Source organism: Peromyscus maniculatus, chromosome 12 (genome assembly GCF_049852395.1).
Source record: "Peromyscus maniculatus bairdii isolate BWxNUB_F1_BW_parent chromosome 12, HU_Pman_BW_mat_3.1, whole genome shotgun sequence".
In the NCBI taxonomy this organism is placed as follows: domain Eukaryota; kingdom Metazoa; phylum Chordata; class Mammalia; order Rodentia; family Cricetidae; genus Peromyscus; species Peromyscus maniculatus.
Genome location: NC_134863.1, coordinates 76,479,003 through 76,497,329, shown reverse-complemented (window position 1 = coordinate 76,497,329; position 18,327 = coordinate 76,479,003). Strand labels below are relative to the sequence as shown.

The 18,327-nt window shown below is 40.0% G+C and overlaps 1 long non-coding RNA gene across 1 annotated transcript; it reads right to left on the bottom strand.

The window, feature by feature from the left end:
- Nucleotides 1-558: 558 nt before the first annotated feature.
- Nucleotides 559-3,564, bottom strand: LOC143268019 (uncharacterized). Its single transcript, XR_013043608.1, has 3 exons — nucleotides 3,417-3,564; nucleotides 1,845-2,049; nucleotides 559-800 (listed from the first exon to the last, which is right to left on the bottom strand). It is a non-coding gene; the product is annotated as an uncharacterized LOC143268019 (long non-coding RNA).
- Nucleotides 3,565-18,327: the final 14,763 nt, after the last annotated feature.

Here is an 18,327-nt window from a genome sequence, read left to right as displayed (position 1 = left end):
TTTATGGGTTTGTGTCTATGTGTGTGTGTATGTATGAGTGTCTGCATTTCTCATGTTCTACCTTTGTTTAATTTTTTTCTTTCTTTTCTTTTTTGTTTGTTAATTTGTTCATTTTGTTTTTATCCTTGTTCATTTTTTTATTTACCTCTGTTTTCTTGAGAGAGAAAGAAGTTATGAAATTGGAAAGGTGAGAAGATGGGAGGATCTGGGAGGAGATGAGGGAGGGGAAACTGTGATCAGAGATACTGTATGAAAATAAGTTTTTATCAATAAAAAATAAAAAGAAATCATACTACACATTACATATAACATATATAAGACATGTCACATATAAACACCTATTCCATATATAACATAAATCACATTACTATATGTAAACAAACATTACAAATATAAATGTATTATCTATATAGATACATTCATACATGTATAGCATATAGGTACTTATAGGTACATGTATGCACATAGGTTTATGATATATATATATATATATATATATTCCATTCATTGTATTCACATATTTTTATTCTGTATCTGCAGATTAAACCAAATGCAGGAAATTCTTTGCATAAAATTGCATCTGATTGAATGTGTACAGACTTGGTTTTGAACAGGTATCAAGTTTTATTCATGAACACTGAAATTCAAGTTTCATGTTATTTTCTCAGTTAAAATTAGTCAGGTGTGGTGGCACAATAATCCCAGCACTCAGGAGGCAGAGACTGGCAGATCTCGCTGAGTTCAGGGCCAAGCTGGTCTATATAATGAGTTCCAGGCCAGCTGGGGGTTCATAATGAGACCTACATAGAAAACCAAAGCAAAACAAGACAAAATTATTATTCTATTGGTTTGTATTTATATAGGTTCTTGCCACTATTCCTTAAAAAATTCATCTATGTAGACAGCATCTACAGTGTATAAGATATTCTAAGTCATCTAAAATATGTACAATGCATATACAAAATAAATACTATGCTATAGAGAAGGGGCTTGAGCATTGAAGGATTTTAGTATACCTTGGGGACCCTGGGGGTGTGGAATGATTGCATAGACACTTGTTTATATACTAATGACATATTCATATTATACATATATATGAACATAGATGACCATCAGCGTATACACTTACTATTATATTATTATAGAGGATTCAGGTCAAGACCAGAAAAAATGAAGATAGACACAGTGCATGATCTGGGAACACTCTGAACAGGGAGATTTGATGTCCCGCCTGCACTTCATTGTAAATATTGTATTAGATTTTGTTTTTTACTGGACCTTATAGTGGCTGGGTTGGTTTTCAGGATACTAAGAGATCTAGAATTACGTAGTTTGTGCTCGCCTGTGTGTCAGCATAGAATGAATCAAGCTGGTGAGTTTTTAGGTGCTGCACTTTCAAAACAAAAAGGCTGTCTTGGAAGCAAGAGAATCCCTTAGCAGTGTGGGTTTAATTTCCCCATCTATTGTAGGTCTGGTCCATTGGGTGCAGCCAGTAGGAGTTGTCCTGCCTTGGAAAATGCATCTCGGATCCTGCAACACAGTGTGCTTTAAACAGACAAAGCAGAGTCAAGTGTTGAAGTACATGCTGGAGCTTACAAGGGAAGTGAACAATGCCATTACTATCACTATTACTTGGGGAAATAAAATGTGCCCATCTCTCTGTTCAAAGCTGGGCTTTCCATTACTGCATCACACAGAACACCAGGAAATCAAGATCATAAAAAAAAATATTCTAAATATGGCCATGTAAAGTAGTATACCTGGTTACTATTACGTGATCAAGATAGTTTCGTATAAGTAAAGATTCAGGCAGAGAAATGAGAAGCTAAATAAAGAATACTCACACAGAGAGCAGTTTTGAAAATCTCCTGGGGCCTTTCCAAACCTTCAGGAATGAAACGCTAGTTTGGTTATCAAAATACTGCAAGGGTTTCTTCTTCTTCTTCTTCTTCTTCTTCTTCTTCTTCTTCTTCTTCTTCTTCTTCTTCTTCTTCTTCTTCTTCTTCTTCTTCTTCTTCTCCTCTTCTTCTTCCTCCTCCTCCTCTTCTTCTTCTTTTCAAAAGGAAATGTTTCAAGTAATGACTTTCATAGTTTTCAAGAAACCATGAGCCCTGTGTCTACACAGTTTTATGAATGAGAAGTCAGTGAGGGAGGTCACCACAGAGACAGATAAACACAGAAGTAATCTGTGATGAGAGTCTGTATCTTGTCATCTAAGTTCTTAGATGTGCCATCACCATCCAGAAATCATTAGCTACACTGCAGTTACTACTGTGTCTGATACTAGTGGGACTGTCCCTAATGTAACCATGACCATGAGTTCAATTAGTCTCCGATGATTGACAACTCTGTTACTATCATTCCCCGCCCCCTACCAGGTTGTCAAAGGGGACAGCGATCAATAGGAAAAACAAATAAACAACAACAACAAGAACAACAACAAAGCAAATGGCTGGAGACCCCTTAGTTTGGTTTCTACTCAGGCTGTAGAGTTCCATGCTTCACTGCTGATAAATAGAACAATGATAACAAAATACAGTCACACATTCAGCTGTTACCATCTTACTGTAGTATGTGAGGACTGCTGAACACAGTTATCTCCTGTTATCCTCCCAGCGGCTCAAGAGGTGGGTAATTTTACTATCTCTATGTTATTGAACTGGAAAGTGAGATTCAGACTGTGGGTTAAATTGTCCAAACCCACAGTGCTTCCATGTGAAAGACACAGAAATATTGCTATGACAAAATGCTGGAGGTTAAGTATTTCTAAAGAATGAGAATCTTATGGGGCTGGGAGGGTGGCTCAGTCAGTAAAGGGCTAGCTTCACAAGGAAGAGGACCCGAATTCAACTCTCAGAACCCATGTAAAAAGTGGGGGAGAAGTGGTATATGCTTATAATTTCAGTGCTGGGGAGATGGAGATAGGTGGATCTTTGGGGCTTGATGGCCAAGTAGCCTAGCCAAGTTAGAAACCTCAGGTTTCAGGGAGAGACCTTGTCTTAAAAACCAAGATGGAGCTGGGCGGTGGTGGCGCACGCCTTTAATCCCAGCACTCGGGAGGCAGAGCCAGGCGGATCTCTGTGAGTTCGAGGCCAGCCTGGGCTACCAAGTGAGCTCCAGGAAAGGCGCAAAGCTACACAGAGAAACCTTGTCTCGAAAAACCAAAAAAAAAAAAAAAAAAAAAAAAAAACCAAGATGGATGACTCTCAAGGAAAGGCACATAAAGCTGACTTCTGACATTCCTTTGCACGTGTCAGGCACACACAGACACACACACAGACACACACACAGACACAGACACACACACACACACACACACACACACACACACACACACACACACACACACACACACACACACACTTTCCCCAAACCTCCATACAAAACACAAAGGAAAAGGAATTTACTTCACTCACAGTTTTGGAGGCAACAGCAACAGCATGGAGCTTGCTTGGGTAAAGCCCCTCTGTGTATGTCTCATCATGGTGATGTCTGGGAGAAAAGGAGAGATCTTATGGCAAGACAGAAGCTGGACAGTGAGGAGGAGAGTAAGGGACTATGGAGTCAGGCTCACTCATTTGTAATAACTTCCTCTCAGGAGATAATTAAATGTCACTGGAGAGCAACCTTAATCTCACTGAGGACAGTGCCTAAGACCTTGCCAGCTAACTCCCACCAGTCTCCACCCTTCAAGGTCCTGCCATTTCTTGGCCTTGCAACACTGGGGCCAGGCTTCCAACACATGGATCCTGGGGGATACACTCAAACACACCCGAACTATAGTAGGTTCTGTACTTGCCTGCCACTCTATTTATGGTAATTGCTTTGCAGTTTATCCAAAAGAGATCAAAAGGCAGGAGGGCAGTGATTTCAAACACCATGTTCAAATACCCTTCTGTACTACATAGACAGAGAAGCCTGGACAGAGGGCAGTTGATAACTGATGAACCATGAGGAAAGAACCCAAGCGAAGCCTTCTGCAAAACCGGGCCACTTGCTTTGTTGAAGGATCCTTAGAATAGGCTAGCTCTTGACAGCCAGTATCAATTTCAAATACAGAGATTCCTTGGTTTATAATGGAGTGGCTTCCTGATAAATTCATAGGAAGCTGAAAATGTGTTTAATATGCCAGAAGTAGAAACCACAGATGGGTACTTTGTAGACAGGATGGCATATGGAAACATAACAATACCAAAGATACCGGCAACACAGCAGATTGCGAAGAATCTGTTGTTTTTCCTCACACCAAGCATCAACAGAGGATCATGCTATACATTGCTAGGCTGGGAAACAAAATCAAAACAGAAATTTCAATTATATTGTCCATTAAATGCATGCCACATTCATACTACCATAAAAGATAAATTGCATGTCAAAACATTATAAACTAGGGACTCTTTGTACTGTTAAGCTTTTTAGTAGGTCCATTGAGCACATGCATTCCAGAAACCCTTGTTTTTTCTGCAGGAAACCACTGGGAATGTCTATTTGTTGTATACATGTTCATTTACTTTTTTTTAAAAAATGGGCCTTTTTTAAAACTTATTGTGAAGTTAAGATTAATCCTCTTATGTCTATTGCAAGCTTTTGGTTTATTATTTCCCTCCACACTTCAACATTTACAACGGATTCTTTTTTTTTTTAAATTCTTCTCATATATTACATCCCAACAGCAGTCTCCCCTCCCTCCCCTCCCCTGCCTTTTCCCCCACATCCCTTCTCCCCCAGATCCACTCCCTCTCCAGCTCCCCTCAGAAAGAGCAGGCCTCCCAGGAACATCAACCACACAAAGCATAACAAGCTACAATAAGACCAGGCACATACCATCACATCAAGGCTGGATGAAGCAACCCAATAGGAGGAAAAGTGTCCCACAAGTAGGCTAAAGAGTCAGTGACCATCCCCACTCCCACTGTTAGGAATTCCACAAGAACACCAAGCTACTCAGCCATAACATAGATGCAGAGGACTTAGGTCAGACCTCTACAGGCTCCCTGTAGAGCCCCCTTGAGTCCTGGGGCTGTGTTCTCATGGTGTTTCTGACTCCTCTAGTTCCTCTGACCCTTCCTACCCCTCCTCAGCAGGATTTTCCAGGCTCCACCTAATATTTGGCTGTGGGGCTCTGCAGTGGTTCCCATCAGCTGCTGGATGAAGTCTCTCTGGTCTGTTTGATGACAATTATGCTAGGCTCTGGTCTCAGAGTTGCAGGCAGGACAAACTGTGGGTCAAAGATTTTGTGTCTGGGTTGGTGTCCCAATCCCTCTATTTGAGGGCTTGCCTGGTTACAGAAGATGTCTGGTTCAGGTTCCAAGTCCCTCATTACTAGGAGTCTTTTCTAGGGTTACTCTTGTAGATCCCATGGAGTTTCCATTGCATTTGGTTTTCATTTCACCTCGAAATGCCCTGAAATTCCAGTGGTTTTTCCCAATATTTTCTACCTCCACCTTCCTCTACCTGATCCCTCCTATTCCCAACTCTATCTTCTGCCAGTCTACCATTGAAATCTATTTCCCTTTCCCAGGGAGATCCTTGTGTCCCCCCTTGAGCCCTCCCTCCTTGTTACTTAGCCTCTCTGGGTCTGTGGATAGTAGCATGATTATCTTTTACTTTACAGCTAATAGCCACTTATAAGTGAGTATATACCATGTTTGTCTTTCTGAGTTTGGGTTACCTCACTCAGGATGATTTTTTTTCCAGTTCTATTCCTTTGGCTGGAAATTTCATGATGTCATACAGTGGGATTCTTATGCATCTAAGTTTATTTCTTTTTCTTTATAAAATCATTTTGAAACCTTTGCTGATTTCCCTGTGCACATCATTGCTTGTATCTTGCCCATACATTGTCTCTTCAGAACCGGGGAACAGTGAGCATTCAACAGTGAGGCACACAGTAGGCACTCAACAGTGAGGCCAGAACAGGGATACAGTAGGCACTCAACAGTGAGGATGGCCATGGGTGCAGGGCTAGTGCCTTCAGATTGCCATGGGTGATTTTTTTTGCAAGAGGAGCATGAAACAAGAACATCTCATTATCTAAGATCTAAGGCAGTTTGGCAGCTTCTCATGTCTACTAGGAGAAAGAGATTTTTTGGCCCTAGAGGCTGTCAGAGAGACCAGTTAATGGCCTCAGAAATACTTAGGTGCCACCAAGAAAACTCAGGATGAAAAAAAAAATAAGTAAATTAAATAACCCTAAGAAAACTTCAGTCACTAAAATTGAGATTGAAGTGTGTTCATGATTGGTTTTAATATACAAGCAAACCACCAATAAACCTTTCAGCAAAGTGCTACTCATTTCTTCCCAGCTCACATTTCTCTTATTTCCATCACTCTCAGGCCAAATCTTCACTATTACTTGAGTATGATTAATTTTCATCACATGTCTGAACATTAAAAAGTCCTGAATTAGATTATCTTTTTGATTAGCATCTGGTTACCAAGAGCTCATTTGAAGCTCAAACTATAAGTAGTTTGTATTTGTTGAGCCCTGGTATCCTTTAAGTATTTTATAGATCAGCATGGTTGAGATACTTACCAGTGAGTGATTCTTAAATATGTCAATGGAAAACACTTCCAAAATGTTCCTTGTTGTCCCCCCTCACAAACTCTTCACCCTTTTCTTATACCTTCTATCTGTTCATCTATAAATATTTATTTTGCATCTTGTTACAGATTATCACAATGCTGAGTGTTATAGTTGAAAGGATGAAGAGACAAGTTCTAGTCATTTATGAATATCCAGTGAAGTCAGCTGGAATGGGATTAGGGAGGCACTTGGCTAGTGATCAGTTCATTAAAGAGAGTCTTACTTGAGGCCCTTATTAGGCAGCATTCCCCCATTAACCAGGAGGCATCACAGGCTGTGCACAAGAAGGCTTTCTTTATTGGTTATATGACTTTGGGGGCAGATTCTTCACATAGTCTGAGGATTCTTTGGCTGGCTTCATGGCTGTGTTAGATTTCCATCAATGTAACAAGACTTGTGAGATGGTCAGCTAGGCAGGAGGAAAGGCTGATTTTGACATACAGGTTCAGAGATTTCTGTCCATGGCCACTGGCCTGTGTCACTTCTGGGTCTGTGGAACATCATGAGCAGGGAAGGCTGCTGAACTCATTAGAGTTGAGAAACAGGGAGGAAGAAGTCAAGGAGACAGATACTCAGAGTCAGTCCAAGGTCCCAACATACCGTTAAAGGACATGCATCTCCCAGTGACTTGCTTTTGGGCTATGAAGTAACACAGTGGCAGAGCACTTGCTTAACATTGTCAAGGTCCTGGATTCAACCCCAGCACCACGAAAAGCCACCCAAGCCCAACCTAAATCCAAATTAAAAACAAAATTACCATAATAAAAACATTCCAAACCAATTACTTATTTTTCCCACTAGGATCCTCCTGACATTTCCCCATACTCAATGTGTCACCAGTTATGATAGTGTCTTCTACCTAGAAATAGTGGAGGACATTTGTGAACCAAGCCATAGCAGCTCTTGAGGGAGAAGAAGCAACTTTGCTTCCATGAATTTAAAAAATCAGAGCCATTGCTATCAGAAACAATCCAACTATTGTTATGTTGAGACGGAGTCTAATGCCGTCCAGCTGGCCTCCAGCTGGTTGAGGTGGAGGATGAGATTGAAGCCCTGAACCTCTAGCTTCCACATCTGGTGTGGCTAGGATTACAGGCAGTGACAGGGATCAAACCTAGGGCCTCTGGTATGCTAGGCGGGCCTTCCACCAAGCTATGTCACCGTCACCAGTGAAAGCCATCACTGTCAGAGCAAGTCTTGTTCTCTTTTCTTCTTGTGTCTAAAATGCTAAAAATTAGGTGAATTAGAGATATGGAGTGAATTCAATAAAGGCAGTAATCTCCCCTCCATGTGCATTCTTTGTCTAGGCACTCTGTGTTCCCAGGTAACTTATAAGTTCATGTAATATCATAGGTGGGTATGTTTATTGTGGAAGTTATGAGAACCTAACCCTTGGGCACATCAGGGTGCTCCATCATCAGGTGTGGAGTTCAGAGACACTCAGTTGCAAACTCTCAAGTTCCAAAGTTCTATCAATACATTGCATCTATCAATACATGACTTACTTGTGGGCATAACAGAACCCCCATTTTACTTGAATCCTACATTACATAGAAACCCCATTTCCCTAGAGGACAAACAGCCCCTACAATGTCAGACATACAACAGAGGCTCCTGTTGGCTGATCCATTGCTCTTCTGTGGTTACTTGTGGACTCTGAAGTCTCTGAATAATTTGAAACAGACTCCATTATGCTTTATTTGGAGAACCCAAACCTGTGATATGACGTGTGGATTCCACACATCCTGGAAGGACTTAGCTGCTTTTGATTGTTTGTACATTTCCCTCCTTCCAGTTCCCAAATATTTAGTTACTATCTGCTGATGCAAACAACATTTTTATGAATGCCTCCATTCAATTGTACTGACACTGTTGCTTTTAGTGTCCACATAGCTTCCAAATATCTCATCTCATGGGCAGCTCATGAACATTCCTATTGAGTTTGCGATGTTTTCCTGACTACACCTGACATCTGAGCGATTCTAATTACATGTACCCATATTCATATAAAACTCGTATTGCTTCACTTTCAACCCTAGAAAGGGGAATGTTAGTTGAATAACATTCTGTTTTAGCTATTTTTGTGGAAAACATGTTAAGTGAAACATTTGACATCCAAATACCTTCACAAATAGTGTGTAGACCATGAAACATTTTTTTGTTGTCAATTATAGTTCAATAGGTTTACACGTGTTTGTTTGAAAGCTTGCAAGTATCTGAGTCATTTCCAAACATGAGGATGCTGAAAAAGAAAGAATAGATTGTGCTTGTTTCTGAGGTCTTCCATAATGAATTACCAGTAACTGGAGGTCTTACGACAGTGATAATTTATTCTCTCAAGGTTCTGTAGGCCAGAAATCTGAAACCAAGGTGCTAGCAGGATGGCGTTTGCTCTGAGGCTCCAGGGCAGACTTAAACCTTGTCCCTTCCCACTTCTAGTCTCTACTGCTTTGTCCATGTGACCAAGAGTCTTGCATCTTCTCCCAAGTCTTCTCTCCTCCTTGTCTCACTTGAAGGGTACATGTCCCTGAATTCAGACTATGAACTGGCTTCAAGTTTCCTAACTAAATTACACAGATAGAGACCCCTTTACCACAAAGGTCACACTCAGAAGTTTTAGGGCTTGGTATGTGGACACATCTTTTTAAGGGTCATCATTTAAACTCATTACACACTAAGGTTTTGTCACTAAATATTTCACTTTGGGTACATGTAAACATATTATTTCTTCCCTTCGTTTTATTTTTAAGTGTGTGTGTGTGTGTGTGTGTGTGTGTGTGTGTGTGTGTGTGTGTGTGTGTAGGTGCTTGTGGAGGCCAGGATATGGCCTTGGATCCCTTGGAGCTGGTTATAAGCAATTGTAAGCTGCCTGATGTGGGTGCTTGGAACACAACTTGGGTCTTTTGCATGAACATTATGTGCTGGTAGCCACTGAGGCATCTCTTCGGCTCCAAACTATGTATTTCATCACAACAATTTCATCTTATCAGCCATTTAACCCCCGAATTAAGCAAAACCAAAATATTGAACAGAACCAAGAAATCGATTTTTCTTTTAGAAGCTCAGCTTAATAACAACAATTTATTTTAGGGAATATTTCCTCACACAATTTGAAAGTACAAAGCTCCTTTTACAATAAACACATGGATTTTGCTTTAGGCAACTATGTCTTGGAACTCACCAGACACTTAAAGCTGACACTTCACATTTTCAATTCAAAGGTAGTTGCCACTAGATGGTAGTCTTGGCTCATCGGTGAGGGAATGCCAATCCTTTCAGTAATGTTTACTCTAGGAAACGATTGCTCAGAGACCATTATTTTAAGACAGGTTTTGCTTCCCTTTAAATATGACAGCAGCTAAAACACTCAAATGCATATGAATAAATGTGTATGCCACAGGGGAGAAAAACTAAGGTGGAGTTAAAAAATTCAAGGAAAACAGAATTCCCAAACATTGTGAAAATGCTTTCTTTTTCTTTCTTTCTTTCTTTCTTTCTTTCTTTCTTTCTTTCTTTCTTTCTTTCTTTCTTTCTTTCTTTCTTTCTTTCTTTCCTTAATTTTTTTTTTTAAATGTTAGGCAAAGGCTGAAATTATAAATCCGGGCTGCTTTACATGTGCTGTGTCTCCTCTCCTTCATATATTAAGGTGCTATGGTTCTCTTGTGTGCTGATTTTTTTCAGAGATGCTGATGCCTGATGCCTAGGTGCCCCACAGGTGAAGGTAATTTGCTTGGGCACTGAGAGTTAATGCTGAAAGGATCTAGAAAGAGCAGCAAAGGCTAACAGAAAGACATGGAGGACTGTAAGGGGAATCTAGTTGGAAGAGGAAACACTGAACACTCATCTCAGTACTTGTTTTGAATTATACTAATTTTTGTGACTCCTTATCCACCTCCCTGGAGGGAATACAATATAGACAATGGTGGCCAAGGAGGGTCAGTGTCCCACTGCCTCATAGGTAGCAGGTGGCTTTTTGTTCATTTCGTATCTAAAATGGAACTAAAAACACACTATTGTATGGGAGAAGAGGAGAGTCAATGTCTGTCAATCATTTTCAACCTTGAGGGCTATATTAGTTACCTTTCTTTTGCTCTGAAAAAAAAAACACAGTGACCAAAAGCAACTTATGAAAAAAGTTTATTCTGGCACATGGTTCCAGGGGGACAGTCCATAACAGCAGGGAAGGTATGGCAGCAAGCATCTACAGCAGAAAGCTGAGGGATCACATCTACATCAGCAAGAATGAAGCAGAGAGAGCCAAGCAAAGGAGAGCTGAGGCTGGGAACTTTCAGAGCCCATCCTACTGACCTTCATCTGGCCAGGTTTCCCCATGACCTTTCCAAATAATGACAGTAAGTGAGGACCAAGAATTCGAACAGCTGAGTCTATAGAGTATATTTCCCATTTAAACCCCACAAGGGTATAATCAATCTTTTTTTTTTTTTGCCATCATTATTGCAGTTTATTGACCACCATTTTGCTGGGTTTTTTTTTTGAAGACCACCATGAAATAAAATTTACTGTTAAGAAAATTTACAGTAGAACAATGGTTGACATGTCAAAGGCAGAGCCACGACGAATATACCTGAAAAGTGACTCTCAGACCTTCATTTCTAGCTCATCCTGAAGCTTCTACCCTTGCTGGTACTAACTACCCTCTGCTATCACGAGGACCTCTTATGTGCCAGGCAACTTGTTTTATTTTTATTTTAGTTAATTAATTAATTTTATATGATTAGCATACAAAGTATTAAATTTAATTATGGAATTTTAAAAGAAAGCTTGGTTTTGTGGTTCCTTCTCCTTTATGTGGCATCAGGGATTCAAATAAGGGCCTACTGTGTGCTACTGCTAAATAAGCCAACTATTGTTTCCTCAGTTTAAAATTTGTTACAGAACTTTACTCTTCTATAGATTAGAGCAACTCTTTCAAACTATAGTATGAAGTTCCAATTCAACCGGTGACCTAGTCTTGTAGGAAAAGTTTCTTTTTCCTGTTATTGAGAATGGATATTTTTTCTCACATAATATATTCAGATTATGGTTTCCTCTCCCTCTACTCCTCCCAGTTCCTCCCCACTTCCCCTTCCATTGGATCTTCTCCCTTTCTGTCTCTCATTAGAAAGCAAACATTATTCTAAGGGATAATAATATAATATAAATGATAGAACAAAATCAGAATAGAACAAAACGAACAGAAGGAAAAGAGCCCCCCAAAAGGGAAAAGAAACAGATATGGATGCAGAGATCCACTTGTTCACACACTCAGGTGTCCCATAGAAACACTAAATAGGAAGTCATAATATATACAAAAAGGACCTTTAGGATAAAACAATAGAAAAGTTATATATCAATATATCTATATCTGAAATTAAAATTAAAAAGATTAAAAACTTCTGATATGACATTATGAAACAAGGAACCTCCAAAGATGCCATTGAGTTTGTTTTCTGTTAGCCATCTACTACTGGCCTTAAGAGCAGTTTGTTTCCCCAGCAACACTTCCTTGGAGAACACTAGATTTTCATCTGTAAATGGTTATCAGTTGAAGATAGCTTCTGGGTTAAGGACAGAACATGTGTCCACTTCTCCTTTCTCTGCAGACCCTTGCGGGCTCTGTGTATGCTGCCTCAGTCTCTGTGAGTTCATGTGTTTATCAAATCAAACCCTGTGGATTCTCACATCATATATTTTGATTATGGTTTCTTTGGTGTTTTTCCATCCCCTCTGGCTCTTACGTTCTTACTGCTTCCTCTTCTGCTGGGTTCCCTGAGCCCTAAGAGGAGGGATTTGACAGATACATACCATTTAGGACTGAGTGTTCCAAAGTCTCTCTTGCTCTCTCTGCATATTATCTGGTTGTGGGTCTCTGTATTTGTTTCCATCTACTGCAGGAGAAAGCTTCTCTAATGCCGACTGAGCAAGGCACTGATCTATGAGTATAGCAAAATGTCATCAGGAGTCATTTTATTGCTATGTTCTTATCATAGAAAAATACTATTTGGTTTTCTCTTAGGACCGTAAGCTATCTAGTCTTAGGTTCTTGGTTACCCAAGAAGTGTGTTGGGTATGGGTTCCATTTTGCTCAGTGGACTTTAACTCAAATCAGATATTGGTTGGTTACTCACACAAGCTTTGTGTACCATTGTATTAGCTTATCTTGCATGCAGGATACCATTGTAGATCAAAGTGTTTCTAGGGATGCTTATCTTTCTTCTTTGGTAGCACGCAGAGTACCTTCCAATACCATGAATACTAGTCTGTAGGGGTAAAGGCACTAGGTAGGCACCAGATTGACTTCCCCTGTCCAATGAGTTGTAAAGGTGTTTTCAAGCAATAGTAACTTGCCGTCAGTTACTACCTACAGTCTTTGCAACAGTCTGAGTTGTTTGGAGGTTCCCATGAGGCTCCTTTGGACACAATTCAATTATATGTAACCTATTCCTGATACTTAAAGCATCATTCGGTGATAAGAGATATCCAGGTGGTGCTCTGTATCCCCCATTATTTGGTGATTTAATTTAGATGGCTTTCATACATGTGAATATTCTAGGAAGATTCTACTGTATTAGGTTTCTATACTGCCTCTCAAAAGGCCCTTAATTTTACCTGTCTCTCCCCATATTCCCTCTCTTGCTGCCTTCTTCCTCCCCCTTCTCCCCTTGATCCCCTCATTCTAGTCCCTCCTCACTCATCAGTAACTATTCTATTTCCCTTTCTTAATTTTGTTTGATGTAGTAGCTGGGTTGGTATCTGTGGTCTCTGAGTCTGCAGCACATCTGTCCAGATCCTTCTGGCCTTTAGAGTCTCTAATGAGAAGTCGGGTGTTAATCAAATAGGTCTGCCCTTGTATGTGATTTTTTCCTTGTAGCTTTTAATATTCTTTCTTTGTTCTGTGTGCTTAATGTTTTGGTTATTATGTGCCCAGGGGAATTTCTTTTTTGGTCCAGTCTATTTGGTGGGCTGTAAGCTTGCACCTTGATAGCATCTCCTTCTTTAGGCTGGGGAATTTTTTTTCTATGCTTTTGTTGAGCATATTTTCAGGAGAATGGCTGGGGGAGTTGGGGGCTGGATAAAGCAATGAGTTGGAAAAGAAATTTGGAGGGTGAGATCTGTGTGAACCATTGGAGATGGAGGCAGGGAGAGAAGGGAGGCTGCAGCAGATGGTCTGCCACAGAGCTTAGGGGTGGAGACTGAGGGATTGGATTTGGAGGAAAGGAGGGAGAGTGAAGATCTGTAGTTAGCCTTTCTGCCTCCCTGGCCAGAGTCTTGAATTTTTTAAGAGACAGATGCCAAATTTCTACCCACACAGACTTTGATTTGATGGGTGTTTAGTACAGTCTGGGAATTGATATTTTGAAAAGGCATCTGAGGTACGAGTACCATGCAGCCAAGGTTGAGCTCAATGATGGAAATTGTTCTTCCGGAACCATCACACAATGTCTAGAAAATAAAGGACCAGCAAAATATCTGAACTCTGGAATCCCCATGGCTGTTTACAAGATGCTTGACAAGTGTGTGATCCCTGATTTAAATGTTCTTTGAATAATATGAAACACTTTTTATAGCACTAACACTCCCACTGCAAAGCCTAAGCTGAGGGTGCTTTGATGTGTAGGGGAACTGAGATCATGATTTGGAAAAATGTCCTTGTGTATTGCAGGTGTTTATCATAAGAAAATGGAATCATATTTCCAATTTTTGTTTTGAAAGTAGGGATTCAAAATGATTGTAGAGATGTTTTATGATGTAATTCACCCCTTCAAGTTACCAGAGTCCTTTCACTGATGTAAATGTATTCTAAAGTGATTAGGCACAAAGTAGTCATAAGATAACCAGATTTGTTAAGTCGCTAAAAACACAACTATTAGCCAAGTATGGTGATGCATGCCTGTCATCCCAGACATCCCAGACCTAGGGTTGCTGAGGCAAGAGGGTCAGGAGGTTAAGGTTAATTGGACCACATAGTGAGACCTTATATCAAGAATTAAAAACAAAACAAAACAAAAATAATCCTAAATTAAAACCTGAGTTTTTTGAGCTGAATGTAAAAAGGCAGTGAATTAACAGTGCTAGGTGATATTAATTCAATAGTTAAAAAAACAATAACAAGTAGTCCTCATCTAGATCCTTCTATGATCTTCCCAGAGTAGACTATCATTGGAGCTCCCACCTTTGAGTGAATAATTTAGTGACTGTAGTCTTGTCTGGTTCCAAACCCTCTGTTTCAGTCACTGTGGTTGTCTTTTTAGCACCAACAGAATCCCTGTTCATTTTAGCCCATGTTTATCCAGAGTGGTTTTGCAGAATGGTTTGTTAAATGCTGAAGCAAGTATGTGTAGACTTGCTCTTGTTTGTGAGATTGTAATTATTCATTTAATCCATGTGTTTTCTGTGTGAATGTGTTCATGCATGTGTGTGCATGTGTGTGTGTTCCTGTGTGTGTGTGTGTGTGTGTGTGTGTGTGTGTGTGTGTGTGTGATATATATATAGAGAGAGTGTGTGTGTGTTGCTGAGGTCTTACAACCTGGGCCCATTTCATCTTCACTCTTTGCAGATGCTGTGCAAACAGCTGCTACTTCTTCCTGGTGTCATTTCTTCTCTGCCATGGCAGATTGTGTCCCCTCAGACTATGAACAAAAATAAACCCTTGATTCCTCAAGTTGCTTCTTGTTAGGTATTTGGTCAAAGTCATGAACTACTTAACCAAAAAGATACTTTAGTGAGAAGGTGCTGGGAGTTTTACTTATAAGTTCAAAGTTTGGAGACTGGTTGTCAACTTTGAACTTCCTTTTCCATTGTTGAGCATGGGCTGGTTGGCAAATGTGAGGAAGTTCTGAAACGTGCTGCAGGTCACATCTGCTTCTGGAATTAGCTGCGGAAATGAAGATTGTACTCATCAGACATGACAACTTATTTCTCAGACTTATGTTCAGACGTTTTAGGGTGAAGAAAGAAAAGCCCGAGTTCAAGATTTTCACAAGCTTTTCTTAAAGAATTTGGCTCAGATCACACAAGTGATACTGTATAAAATCTTATTATGGCTTAACACCAACCCATCAGAGAGGTTGACTTCAATTATGTTACCAGTTACCACTTTAAGAATGTTAATATAAAAGGCACAGAAGCAATGACCTAGGCCAGCCCTGTTTGCTGCAACAATCCTATTGAGTGGGATTTAGAAGCCAAGAACTAAATGTGATCAGTTACAACATTGGTTTTGGTTAAAAAGGTAAGCTTTTGGCTAACATTTAGAATGCCAGAAACAAGTGGATATTTAGATACTCACCAAAATGAGTCATTCAAAGTGTCTGCCAGAAATCAACATAAAGAATCGCTCTGTCTACATGCTGATAAGCTGATCAACCACAAAAGAAGCTTGGACACAGTTCAAAGCCATGTGGAGAACTATAGCACACCATCTCTGGTGTAAAAGAGCTAGTGTGTTGTTTTCCAAGACGCTGACAGTGTGGCATCACTGCCTTGGTAGATTTCATGGTTTGGCCTGGGCTTTGGCCTCACAGGCTATGAAGCTGGTCCTTGGCAGAACATGGAGAACAGATCCGTCTCTGTTAAGTAAGCTCATGTGGCTGAAGAGCCCTCTTCCCCACTGAGTCTTCTTTTCCAGGGCCATGATTTTCTCTTGCTTCTGGAATGTTCGGTGCTTTTGAATTCCTATGCGTTTATTAGCATGCTTGCTTACTCTTCCCCTTTCCGGGGCTGTTCTCTGCTATCATCCCTGTGTCCATTTATACACGCACATGCCCCCTGAACTTTGATAACCTCCCCTTGCTCTCTCATCCTTCAGTCTTCTTCTTCATTCCCCCGATCAGGGATGCTTTTATTGAAATAGTACCATCTTAGATCCTGGCCTCCAGTTTATGCTAGGCCCTTCATTTCTATAACTCTCCTCATGCATGGATTTACAGATTATATAATTATTTACTCAAAGTCTACTTCCTTGTAAGATAATGTCTGTGAGGACAGCCACAACACTGATGATTGTATAATGGCTACTAAGCTCATTGAATGACCACACTTGCATATCAGTGCTTACCGCTGCTCTATTCAAATAGCTAAGAGATAAAACAAGCTGAGCTATCTGCCAACAGATGGATGGATCAAGAAAACAGGATGTCTATATGTAAAAGGATTGTATCTAGTTAAGAAAAATGAAATCATTACATTGGTTGGAAAATGGATGGCAACGGAGATCATTACGTTAAATGAAATAAGCCCAACTCAGGGAGACAAACACTGTGTGTGTGTGTGTGTGTGTGTGTGTGTGTGTGTGTGTGTGTGTGTGTGTGTTGATGACAAAAGTAGAAAGTAGTCTATGAGAGGGAGAACAGATTATAAGGGGGAGGCAGGGAGGAAGAGGAGGAGGTACTGGAATACATAAGACATGAAAGCAGAAGGGAGGTTTGCTTGTGGGTGGAGGAAAATGACCAGCAGGAGGGGCTAGAGGGGCAGGGAGGATGAGGGTAGGTAGTAGGGGAGGGGGTGAACTCAAAGTACATATATATATATATATATATATATATATATATATATATATATATTTGTACACACATGTACATGTATGTATATGTACATATGCCATAATGAAGCCTATTATTTTATATGCTAACTTAAAAAACAATAATAAAAAGTTAATGGTGAGAGCCATGCTCTCAGGCCTATGAATATTCCCACTTGATACAAACCATCAATATGTATTTTTCTTTTGATATTTGTCAAGAGAGATTGACATTTGCTTCTTGTTCAGCATGCTATTCTGCCCATATTCTAGACTTTATTATAGTTCTTGGCACATAAGAAACATCTATTAAATTATTACTGATTTTCTAACTGGGCATGGTGGTGCATGCCTTTAATCCCAGCACTTGGAAGGCAGAGTCAGGTGGATCTCTGTGAATTTAAGGCCAGCCTGGTCTACAAAGCGAATTCCAGGTCATCCAGAGCTACATGGAGAAACCCTGTCTCAAAAACACACAGAAAATATTACTGAATTTCATATTATAGAATCAGTAATATCTGCCACAAAGGCTGCTATTTACATCAGGCATGTGTATCCATCTCTGCAAGTCTGGCCCATGCAGCCATCTAATAAAAACAAGTTTTCTCTCCTCCTCTTTCCATTTCCACTTCAGACAGTGATGCATCTTCCTGGATACCATAGTGGTCTTCCTTCTTGCTCAGATATTTTTGAGAACACAATGCATTTCTTCCTTTTCCAACCATCTTTTCCCCTTCCACTGGAAAGTGATGGTTATTGCAGAGAGGTTGTAATGACCTGCTTGTAATCCAGACCCTGTGATTTTACTCAGTTCTTCATTTTTTTTTCCGTTTCTAGACATTCTTTGTTGAGATCTTGGTCCTCAGTGATTTTGAGTTATTTTATTTGTGGGTCTCATCTATACCATTTTGATCTCGACAATCCCAAAAGCAATAAAGACTACTCTTTGACTGTTTTTCTTGTTCCTTTTGTAATTTAAATTGTATATGCTACACAATGTTTAAACATATTATATTTTGAAATTTTTATTTGGCTGCTTTATAGAAAACAACATTGTCAATTCATTTGGTGTTATTTACATATTTTTGTATGCATGTATTTAATTATTTAGACACGATCTCATGTAGCTGAAGCTGGCCTTAAATTTGCAATTCAACAGAGAATCTTCCTGCCTCTAACTCCGAAATGCTGGGATTAGTGTCCAACTACTTTAGGTAGCATG